Raw genomic sequence first — 10260 nt, 5'->3', positions numbered from 1 at the left:
AAGCTTCTTTGGGCGCGGATGGTTGCCTTCGCGAAGAAGGTTTTTCGTTTTTTTTTTTCTTTTTCTTTTTCTTTTCGCTTTTGCCAAAATTCATTAGCTAAAGCCTGGTTTTTCAAAATTAATATTATTTTCAAAATAATCACTCAGCTTCTTTTTTTAAATTCAAGAACGCGATTAATGTTTGAAATGTTTCGAAAAAACGTGGAGACCAAAGACGAACTATTTTTAAAATTAACTGTTGTTACCGCTAATATTGTTTTGGGAGAGGGAATCAGGTCCTGTTTGGAATATCGGCGCTGGGATGGGCGTTTATGCATTCGGTGGCCTCCTGTTTGGAATCTCGTCGCTGGGTTTATGCATTTGGGATATGAAGTTTTCCTTTCTCTTTTATATTTAAAGATAGATTTAGCATGAGGTGGTAGCTGGCAAAGCAGCTGCTACTTCCTCAAATGCATAAACTCCATGAACACCCATCCCAGCTACGGATCCCAAATAAGCCCTTACACTAAATCATGGATTTGGCAGCTATCACCTCTGCCAAATCCAGCATTTGGCATTTGGCAGTTGCCACTTCTTCAGATGCATAAACTCCATAAACGCCCATCCCAGATGAACTATGTATTTTAGATGGGTCCCACATTTTTTTCAAAGCTGCTGTTGTCTTAGATGGACGGCATCTAGAGTTTGTAAAATGAGCAAAATGGTAGCAAGGTGAGCTTTGACGGTAATCTGTCATAGGCCCCAAGGCAGGTGGTCTAAGTTCAAATCTCATGGACAACATGGCGACTCTCTAAGGGCAAGGGTTAAGCCCACAGAGTTTTACTTGCAGTTAGGTCTTTGATCTTAAGGTGGATATAAAAAATAAAATAAAAAGGAGAGTAGTTGGTATGGCGAAATGGGATGGACCTAAGCCACTAGGCAGGTAGTCTAGGTTCCAATCCCATGGGCATTACCCTTTTACTCAAGCCGAAGTGTGGTGACTCTTTTGGGGCAAGGGGTACTGCCATGCCAAGACAATGACCACAAGTAGGGTAAGCAAAGTCAATGCAGCAGCTAAGTCTGGTTTGTCCGTGTAAATATAAAAAAAAATGTGACACCGTCAAATTTGGTCTGTATAAATATAAATTTCAGTCACAAATATCAGTCATTTTTTTTAAATTCCTTTTTATTTTATAGTGAGATTTTGAAAAACCTAAACAGTCTTAAGAAAACTGGGACATTTTCTATTTTGAAAATACCGTGTTTTTACACTAATATAATTGTCACATTATTAACATTAACATGAAATTATTACATTATTAATGTGATATTTATGTTTTTATATTTTACTAGATAACCGGGCCACCCATATGGTCGGGCCTTGTAAAATAACTCAAATGTTTAAAAAAGGTTGGTATCAAATACGTTTATCAGGATTGAAAATAACAATAACACATAAATCTAATTCAGGTTTGTGTATGTGTTCAACGTTCTTGATACATTTGGTATTTTAGACCTAATCACCTGCCCATCAAAAAAAGATATAAATTAATAAAATTGATTATTTATTAAGAAGATTATGTGATAACAAATAAGAACTTTATTAACTATTCTAAATAATGTCAAAATCTAAATATAAAAAAATCTCAATACCAATTAATCATTTGAAGCTAAAAAGAACATTTATAATATATTATAGTTAAAATGAAAAATGACCTTATTATACAAAAAAAATGACATGTTTTAAAAAATGCCTCACAATTTACCAAATCTGCCCAATGAAAAATTTTACAAGTTTCCAAATTTTTCTGGATGCTTTTACCCCTCAAATGCAAATTCTCGATTTCGTGTGCCATGACGATAAAATAATACACCCACAAAACTCATCAACAAAATCGCATATGAGGTTGCGATATTTCAAAAAATGTTACAAAATTTTGAAAAAATTATGAAATCACGACCGAGTATCACGCGACCATCTGCGAAAATCATAAAATTTATGAAAGTCCAATAATTGCGAAATTACGAAAGAGTATCGCAAGGCATGTTGCAAAAATCCATTTCGCAATTGCAGAAGTTTGTACTTTATAAAGTACAAACGAGTATTACATGAAGTATTGCAAAATTCTAAAATATTTGCGAAAGTTCGATATTGCAAAATTGTGACGAGTATCACATATTGTATGGTAAAAATACCTTCATGTGTTGTAGAAGTTCATAATTTATGAATTTCTGAAAGAGTATCGTACGACGTATTACAAAATTATGAAAAATTTGTGGAAGTCTGATATTGTGAAAGTTCTTATTCGCATCACACTAGTATTATGAATTTTCATCGGATATAAACGATGTTTCGTTTCTAAATCCCTTTTTTGCATTCAGGTGCTCTATTTTCGTAACACTAGGGTCTTTATGGTCCTCAACCCTTTTGGCAATCTTTCGACTACATTCTGATGACACTCAAATGAATATTCTGGTTGTGGTTCATCGGCAATGATTCATCAATAGTGGAAAACTCTGAATTTCGGCCTACCTCTAGCGATTTTATCAGAATATTCGTAAGAGATTTGCCAAAAAAATGTTGGAGGTTGAAATTTAGGGTTTTTCACCATCGATGAACCACCGATCATTGAAATATTTGTCTGAATATCATTAAAATGTCATCAAAAGATTGTTAGAAGGATTGAGGACCACAAGAATGTTAGAGTTGCAAAAATAGCCCATCCAGATGCAAAAAAGATGTTGAGACATAAAGTTTCATTCTTTCACAAAATGAAGTTGCTCTTAGATTGCATACATTTTATTCTTTTATAAAATGAAGTCACTCATACATTGCATTCATGATTATTTTATTAAAATGAATAAATGACAATACATTGCATTTATTTCATTCTTTCTCAAAATAAAGTCACTTGTACATTACCCAAAAAACTCATTATTGATGATTTTTCATCGATGAAATGTTGTTGATCTTCTCACTGCAAAAAAGTATATCATGTATCATAAAATATGATAGCATGAAAATCAGAAAAAACATTAAGCATGAACCATAACGTACAAAAGATTGTTTTCATGGGAAGAATAACAAGAAGAGGAAGAAGGCAACAACAACCAAAAGTAACCGAATAGGAAAACCAGGAAATGAACCTAGAACTAGGTGTAGAGGAGATAAGTAAGGCGGGTTTTGAACTAGATCCTGAAAGTGCCCTAGGTTCAAATGGCTTCTCAGGTATCTTCTTCCAAAACATTGAGACATAGTAGAAAGTGATATGTGCAAGGTGGCTATGATTTTTTTTAAAACCAGGAAAATGATTAGAAGAATCAATCTCACAAACATTGTCCTAATCTTGAAAGTGGAAACGATAAATAGGTTCAGCCAATTCAGACATATTAGCCTGTGCAACTTTGTGCACAAAGTAATCACCAAAGTCATTGTAAATAGAATGAGAGGGACACTGCAAAGAATCATAAGCAATAATTTTGAAAGGCAGATCGATTCAAGAGAGCATTCTCTTAGCCCATGATATGGTAGACTCAATGACAACAAGAAAACAAAAATGTGTCATGTTCAAAATAAACTTGGTGAAAGCGTATGATAAACATGGTGGAAGTTTTTAGACCATACAATAAAAAGGACTTTGGTTTTGACCTAAGATGGATTGATATCATAATGCAATGCATCAAAACCCCTAAGTTTGTTGTCACTATTAATGGTGAAGCGAGTGAACTTTTCTCAAGCAACAAGGGCATCAGACAAGGGGATCTAACGTCACCTTATCTCTTTGTGTTGGTTATGGAAAGCTTGACACCCTATCTCTTTATGTTGGTTATGGAAAGCTTGACCCAATACATGAACCAGGAAGAACAAGCAGGTCGTTTGATTCCGGTTAAGGTTAAGAGCTTCAAGTGGCACCACAACTTTTATGTAGATGACACTTAAGGGCTTCAGATAAGTAATGAAAAAACCATTTTTATACCTTTTAATCTCTCCCAAGCAAGGACCACACAAATCCAACATTTGAGTGGTTGGCAGGCAAAAAACCTCCCATTGCTTACCTGCTTACCTGGGCCTCCCACTTTTCAAGGAAACCTTAAGAAAAGGTCTGTGTGGAAAACTGACAAAGAAGTTTCAGGCTACTTTGGAATCATGGCATGTCAAACTCTTAGCTATGGCGACCAGAATTAAACTCATCTAGTCAGCTTTAAGCTCCTTCTCGATTTATTGGATGAGTTGTTTTTGTTGGATATAACAGATTTGGGTCCAACCCATTGGGTGACCCAGTTTGACACCATTAGTGGATCACGTAATGGGGTGTTAGTGGGTGCGAGTTACGTGAATGTGGAGAGACCACGTTCACGTAACTACTTCTTTCCCCATTATATAAGGGGGGGGGGGGGGGTAGGCTGCCATAAAAATGATGAGAGATTCATAGCCATTAGCCTACCCCATATATCACATAAGGTTTACGTGATACAGGGTCCTGCTCACCATCGACCTTAGGCCTGGACTCATCGTGGGAGTCAACCGATTGAGGAGAATGCCGAACACCCGCACTCGCACGCAATGGTATCTTCAGATACACTTCTGTGTTTGTTTATGCTGATACTCCAACATTGGGTTATGGGCCCACAAACCATGCATTTCGTTGTGTGTGGGTGCATGTTGGGCTTTTCGATGTTTTTTTGGATTCAGGGCATGCACCTGTACCGCTGACTGCATGTTGTCGTAGGGTGATATGGGTCACCAGTCATTCCAGCAGTCTGTTGCAAATAATGACAGATGATGGTGATGTCGAATTCTCAGCAAACTGTTGCTGTGTGGCAACAAAAAAAAAATTACCCTTTGTTTGCTGAGGTTGTAGTAGTGGTTATCAAGGGAAGGCGTCACTGTTGTGTTTCGGCGGGAAGGAGGCAGCCATTGGGTCACTGCTTCACGGCATCCTCGCCGGTGAAGTCCCTCGACAACATGGGGCATCATCTGAGATCCTGAAAGGCCGATGCAGGACACCGTCGTCGAAGGTTTTTTCGGCTGAAAGGTGCCTGCAACTGCGCAACGTGCATCAGGCCATGCTGATGTCGCCGTCATTAGAATCCTCGAGGGGGGGGGGCATCACCGACGGCCTTCCGGCTGGCTGCTGGTGGTGACGACTATCCTGACGACCCTTTGTTTAAAAAAAAAAACTAGAGGATCAAACCCCTGCGTCGTCGGGTTGCAGGGTAGTCGGCCTGCACCGGGGTCATCGCAAAACGTCGTCGGAGGGGGGAGTTGTGTTCGTCAGATCGTCGGCGTCCGTCTGGCGACGTGCGACAACCAGGGTTTTGAAAACAACGATTCTACCGAAAGGTAGGTTGTTGTGTTCCAAATTCACACATGATGAAATAGTATATGCATATTTTAACCCATGAAGCATGTTCATACCCAAATGTACAGTGTTGAATTGTCTCTAGTTACATAATCTATTAGTTTTATCAACTGAAGTCAATTCCTTGAGAATTGAAGAGATAAAGCAACTATGAGTATTATCGTTTTCACCAAAGTGGAACGATAATGGCTCAACTATGCTTGTCTCAGAAAAGGTAAAAATAAAAGGTCTCACTTTTACCTTTTCAATATAAATCTCGTATAAAGTAATTTATCTTTCACTCATACGGAGAATAGAACAGTCATTCTGAAGACTGTTTATGAGAAGTGGGAGCGCTTAAAATGATTTCTATGAGAAGTGATAGTATTTGAATATTCTTAACATGTTGCTTTTTGTAATCGTGAGTGACTCAGAATATTGAAGTGTCATCTCTCACTACAGGACAGTGAAATAATTTTTGAAGTAATTTCAACATGCTAAAGCATTGAAGGTGAATTATAGTATAGTATATGAAAATATGACATTTCATAAAAGAGTGTTCATCTTCATGATTCATATAATTCATTCTTGTGATAAAGGATAGCATGTGAACCCACATAAAGAATTAAATTGAGATAACAATATAAACCTCAATTTAGTGCACTTTTGGTGTCAATGGGTCAAGTGAAAGAATGTTGGACATAACGGATTTGGATCCAACCCATTGGGTGACCCGGTTTAACACCATTAGCGGGCCACATAATGGGGTGTTAGTGGGTAGGAGTTACGTGAATGTGAAGAGACCACATTCACGTATACTGCTTATTCCCCCCATTATATAAGGGTGTAGGCTGCCATAAAAATGATGAGAGATTTGTAGCTATTAGCCTACCCCATATACCACATAAGGTTTACGTGGTAAAAGGGTTTTGCTTCACCGTCGACCTTAGGCTTGGACTCATCGTGGGCGTCGACCGGCTGAAGAGAATGCCGAACACCCGCACTCGCATGCCATGACGTCTTCAGGTATACTTCTGTGTTTGTTTATGCTGTCTATTATCCAAGAACGTGAAAGAATGATGAGAAATTTCTTTTGGCACGAGGATGAGCAGCAGAGGCATCATCATCTAATGATATGGGAAGATGTATATATGCAAACCCAAAATGAAAGGGGATTTTGGGATCAAGTGCCTTGAAAAAATCAAATAGCTGCCCTGTCTAAGCTAGCAGGCAGAATCTGCCACAATGAACATAGTCCATGGGCTTCTCTAGTCAGGACAAAATGCATGCAAAATTAAGAATCATTATGGGTTCCAAAGAAGAAATGGATGGAGGGGAGTTTGATGTGGGACTGAGTCTGTAAATGAGGGCTTAAGCTAGAAGGTCGGGGATGAAAAGGAGAGAGAATTCTGTTTTGACCCTCGAATGTTTCGAGGTCCTCTCTTTCTTCAACTGCCTCCAAACTCTCTTCCGATCTTATACAATGATATGTGCCACATTCATGTTGGAGGTCATACCGCGAATACAATTATTAGATATTATTTTGGCAAACAGTGGACGCCCGGATCGAGTGTTAAAGAGGACCTAGCAAGGTGGTCAGGGACAAAGTTTACGGAGAAACAAATTCAATCAAGTTGTGACATTACATTCCATGTCATAGCTTGGTGCATATGGATGGAAAGGAATCAACTTTTTCTTTTTAAATAAAAAAGTTATAAAGCATCCATTTTTTTTGCACATGATACCTTGCTACTGATTTTATAATATTTAAGATATATTTTAAAATTTAATTATATAATGATATTTTTTAGATTTTTCAAGAAAAACAAAGGAAAATCTCCTTTACTGAAAAAAATCCGATAACATGATTTGTGACTATGGTAAATTCCCTACTGGTTGTATATATTGACACCTCAACCAGTAGGGAATTTAAAAACAAAAAACTACAAAATCTCGAGAGTAAAAAACCCGGCAGATTTTGAAAAATTTCTTAAATCTCGGTAATAAAAAGTAAATTAAAAAATAATAATTTTTATAAGAAAATATAAATAAAATACATTTAAAAATAAAAAACTTGCAATAAATATCTGCTAAAACTGTAAATATCACGATATTTGTCACGGTTTGAAAATCTCGCAAGAAATTCTCACGCTATTTGTTAAAGAGCTCCATCCCCGTCCTGTCTCAAAATTATGTCCTCCATTTCTGTATGGGTTTTAATTTTAACTATCAATTCTATAAATACCCATCAGAGCTATGTCACATTGACACCTGAAAATGGGTTAGCGTAACATGTGACACGCGCGGACACGAAGTCAGACAAGTTTTGGCACGCGATTCGCTTGCGACACATCCCAAAACGTGTCAGGCTCGATCAATAAGGGGGAGTCTCGACCGAGAGTACCCCAACCCTCATTCTTCCCCCTTATTCATCTCCTTCCATCGGCTTCCACTCTCGAGTCTGTGTGTGTGTGTGCAATGTGCATCGATCATTAGCATCTGGGGTTGTAAGGTGTATGATGCATGGGTCATTAGCATTTAGGGTTTTAAATACTTTTTATTAATAGGTTTTTCGACATACCAAAAAAAATTTCAATAATGTTAATGGGGTTTTAGTCTTTCCGAAATTTCTCTATTGATGATGCTCTAGATTCTAGAGATGTATAGTTAATGAAACTCCTATTTGGTTTTGGGGCTTTTGGTTCTATACTAAAATGGGTTTTGTGGGGTTTCTTGATTTTTATTATCTACAATGTATTTTGTTAGTTGCTTGTGGTTAATGACTTAATGGCTAGGCCTATATTTTTGTGTTATAATGTTATTTTTGTAGTGTCTATGCTTAATGATTCTTGTGGGGCTTGTTGATTCTCTTGTTTTTATCTCTATAGGTGAGGTGTCTATGATTCAGTTGCTGTGAAGTGTGAACTGTAATAGCTGCCACGAAGAAGCTGATGGTGGAAATGGAAACAAAGAAATTGAAGATTGAAGAAACAAATTTTTTTTTTTTTTGAATATTTGATAATATGACCTATTGTGAACTCGGTTTATGTGACTATCGACAAGTTGATCCTAGCTAGTGTCAATAGGTGTTACTTTGATTACGTTGTTAGTTTTACTAGTTAATGAATCATGAATGATGAGAGAATAACTTAGAAATTTTCATTATATATATATATATATGAGTCACTAGAATATGAGAACTGAAATACGAAAACTAGAAATATGGGCATTTCCAACAATGTCGATGCACTTGGCATGGTGAATTTGCTATGAATCAACCATTGGATCTTGTATTTTTTTTATGAAAAATGTGATTTTTGATTGCTTGAATATTTATGAAGATTATGAGCCATTGATTTTAAAGCCTTAAAAAAAATCTCATTTATGCATCAAAATAGGATGGTTCAAGAGGGGGTTCTTATAAAACCAAGCATGTAGATCGCATCTGTACAGTTAGATTCAAGAGAAAAGAAAAAAATATCTATGAAAATAGTAATTCATACATTAGTTATCATACTTCCAGTTCTCATATTCTAATATATATATATATATATATATATATATATATATATATATATATATATATATATATATATATATATATATATATATATATATGGAGATTGTGCAGTTTCTTTTTTGTTCTTGAAAGAAAGTCTTTCCCAGTTTCAGATCATGCACGTTCCCACATGGCATATTGTGTGGCTTGTTTATCTTTTAACTTTTGGTGATCATGAGTGGGTAGACCAGCCTCTAGATTGGCATCCACTTTTTTTTTTTTTTGATATTTACACTAAGAAACCTCCCTCAGGATCACAGACCTAGCCACACTGGCTCGGACTGCTGTACTTACAATCACGGCAGCCGCGACAGCATAAAACTCCCTGGGCTTACCCTTTCCCCTTGATGAAGTCGCTCCACTCTTCGGCAAGCACAAGAGGTGATACCCATGAGATTTGAACCTAGACCACATGCCTAGCAGCCTAGCCCGTCGCCGAACATCTTCAGGACAATTGGCATCCACTTAGTACTTCTTTATAATTTTGCAGTGTTTAATATACCAGTAGGGTTCTGCCTAACCCCAGCTTGACTATCAAAACATAAAAACTACAACAAAATTGTTTAATATCTCACGTATTTATTAAATGCCTACTCCCCGACATAAAGTGAGCAGGCATGAATACAAAATCCTTTTCTTGGCACCCTCTATATTTTTTTATCTCCCTTTATTTTAATAAAAAAACATAGCATTAAGAGCTTGCCCATCCAGCTGCTGGCAAGCATCGTTAACCGGTTGTAAGGGTTGCTCGGAAATTTTATAAGGTGTGGGAAGGCAACTCTCCTCTCCGATATGGGACTAAGCCCAACTTGGCTTATCATTTACCTTTGTGTAAATGTATACAAGTATCCCTCAAAATAATCTCCTTTGTGTAAATGTATACAAGTATCCACCACAAGGCCGTGTTTGCATGTGAGAAAGTTTCATTTTGGTAGGAAAACTGGAATCCTCCCAATTGTTTCCAAATGTGTTTTTTCTTTTCCAATAAAAATTATCCCATTTGACACAAGTCTCCTGCCCATACTGAGAAACTTTTCTCCACTCCAACAATGGAGAATGCCATGCTGGGTAAATCTTTCCAATAACAAGTTTCTCACTTTCAGTCCTAGATCTTCACAGTTAAAAGTAAATAATATGGAGTCGGTTTAGAAGCATTAGCCCTTCACTTGAAATAGTGACACTAAACACTAGCCCTTATGCGCAGCTTTTCTAGATATCTAATCAAACATGAAAGCCAATAAACCAAATCAGAGAAAATCTAAGAGAATAATCTAACTCCTTTGATTCATTTAGGGTATGTTTGATGGCTTGTTCAATTAATATTGAACGGAACGCACGAGAACACAGGTTTTATCTGTTACGTAACAATTGTACTTCATT

The sequence above is a fragment of the Nuphar pumila genome, chromosome 15 (assembly GCF_984573655.1).
Source record: "Nuphar pumila chromosome 15, dmNupPumi1.hap1.1, whole genome shotgun sequence".
Classification (NCBI taxonomy): Eukaryota; Viridiplantae; Streptophyta; class Magnoliopsida; order Nymphaeales; family Nymphaeaceae; genus Nuphar; species Nuphar pumila.
The sequence above is the reverse complement of the archived record's forward strand: the minus strand, read 5'-3'. Positions refer to the sequence as shown.